We start from the raw sequence: 2,500 nt of genomic DNA, 5'->3' as shown, positions 1-2,500 counted from the left end.
GGGCGACCGAGCAGCAGACGGCGTCGCGACGCCGAGTGCCGGGCGGCGGCGCATCCTCAACGCACACAGTCCGCAATCGGACCAGCACACTGCAGATGTCCACCGCGCTTCGCACCGGGCTCGGCAGAACCCACTTTGGCCGCCTGGCGCCGCGCGCAGGGTGCGCCGGCGCATAGCTGGGACGCCAGCCGGGCCCGTCGGCCGGCGCTCCTGCCACTGGGCGCCCCCCACCAGCCGGCTGTAGTGCGTGCGCTCACGCAGCGCGCGGCCAGCACGCCGGGCGGCCCCCCCTCACCGGCCGGGGACTGTCCCGCCAAGCCACAGCCTCGTATCGCTTCATACCCACATGGCCAACTCAGGTTCGGGGGCATGGCGGGTACCGCCGAAACAACCGGTTCACAGATGTACCGATCGTCGCTATCACCGATGCACCTGCAGCGCGAACAACCGCTCAACAACTGATTTCCAGTTCATTTGCGGATCTTTGGCAGCAAACGTATACGTCAATCTACATTTGCGAAATCTACGATTCTGGCATGCCTGCATGTTATGTGTCACGACACGCTACATCAGCCCACATACACACTGCGGCATGTACACGAGAGAACACGTGGAAGATGGTCCGCGCACGTGTGCAATGTCCCTTGCGCGGTCGACTGTCAACCGGCCTCTGTAGCATGTCGCAGATGTGGAACGCGGTCCACCGTGCTATCATGTTGTGTGGGGCAATACGATTAAATAGGAAAACCCTCGTCGCTACATCAACAGACGGCTCACGCTGATTCCCGGCAGAGGGAGGAGGGGGGGGGGGGGGCCAACATGCAATACTTTCGTCCGTACCTACTTACCACATGTCTGTACGGCGTACAACAGTGCAATCTCGCTGTAATGGGGAGACGAGACAAGTAGCATCGTGCACAACATATGGCCCTTATGATTCGCCATTGTAGGGCGCAGCCGGTGTACGGTCAAGCATGTGCCACATTATGTCACTCAGTACGTAACGACGGATGATCAGTGTGGGTTACGCGTACATCAGCGGACAGTCCACACAGGCCGTACCACAACGTACACTGACTGCATCGACAACCGAATGCAACTGAACAGCTGCAAGGCTCATTTCACAAACAAACGCCTGACCGACCAGCTTGGAAGGGCAGGAGGGGAGGGCGATATTCGTTCTGTAGCGGTACACCCTTCCAGTGGTTAGCGGGACTGTGTAGAAAGTACGCAACACTCGAAAGACCTTTATGTGAGGGTACGCACCATGGCATCAAGAAATACACATGACACCAGAGGATCCAAGCAGTGAACTATGTTCAGAGGGTTGCTGTTAGGCAAAGCTACATTCCTGTGACGTTACATGTGACAGTTAAGGTGCAGTGTAAGTTAGGTTAAGGTGCAGTGTAAGTTAGGTTAAGGTGCAGTGTAAGTTAGGTTAAGGTGCAGTGTAAGTTAGGTTAAGGTGCAGTGTAAGTTAGGTTAAGGTGCAGTGTAAGTTAGGTTAAGGTGCAGTGTAAGTTAGGTTAAGGTGCAGTGTAAGTTAGGTTAAGGTGCAGTGTAAGTTAGGTTAAGGTGCAGTGTAAGTTAGGTTAAGGTGCAGTGTAAGTTAGGTTAAGGTGCAGTGTAAGTTAGGTTAAGGTGCAGTGTAAGTTAGGTTAAGGTGCAGTGTAAGTTAGGTTAAGGTGCAGTGTAACTTAGGTTAAGGTGCAGTGTAACTTAGGTTAAGGTGCAGTGTAACTTAGGTTAAGGTGCAGTGTAACTTAGGTTAAGGTGCAGTGTAACTTAGGTTAAGGTGCAGTGTAAGTTAGGTTAAGGTGCAGTGTAACTTAGGTTAAGGTGCAGTGTAACTTAGGTTAAGGTGCAGTGTAAGTTAGGTTAAGGTGCAGCGTAACTTAGGTTAAGGTGCAGCGTAACTTAGGTTAAGGTGCAGCGTAACTTAGGTTAAGGTGCAGCGTAACTTAGGTTAAGGTGCAGCGTAACTTAGGTTAAGGTGCAGCGTAACTTAGGTTAAGGTGCAGCGTAACTTAGGTTAAGGTGCAGCGTGGGTTAGGTTAGGGGCCAACGTGGGTTAGGTTAGGGGCCAACGTGGGTTAGGTTAGGGGCCAACGTGGGTTAGGTTAGGGGCCAACGTGGGTTAGGTTAGGGGCCAACGTGGGTTAGGTTAGGGGCCAACGTGGGTTAGGTTAGGGGCCAACGTGGGTTAGGTTAGGGGCCAACGTGGGTTAGGTTAGGGGCCAACGTGGGTTAGGTTAGGGGCCAACGTGGGTTAGGTTAGGGGCCAACGTGGGTTAGGTTAGGGGCCAACGTGGGTTAGGTTAGGGGCCAACGTGGGTTAGGTTAGGGGCCAACGTGGGTTAGGTTAGGGGCCAACGTGGGTTAGGTTAAGGGCCAACGTGGGTTAGGTTAAGGGCCAACGTGGGTTAGGTTAAGGGCCAACGTGGGTTAGGTTAAGGGCCAACGTGGGTTAGGTTAAGGGCCAACGTGGGTTAGGTTAAGG

This window comes from Schistocerca gregaria, unplaced genomic scaffold (genome assembly GCF_023897955.1).
Source record: "Schistocerca gregaria isolate iqSchGreg1 unplaced genomic scaffold, iqSchGreg1.2 ptg000652l, whole genome shotgun sequence".
In the NCBI taxonomy this organism is placed as follows: Eukaryota; Metazoa; Arthropoda; class Insecta; order Orthoptera; family Acrididae; genus Schistocerca; species Schistocerca gregaria.
The sequence above is the reverse complement of the archived record's forward strand: the minus strand, read 5'-3'. Positions refer to the sequence as shown.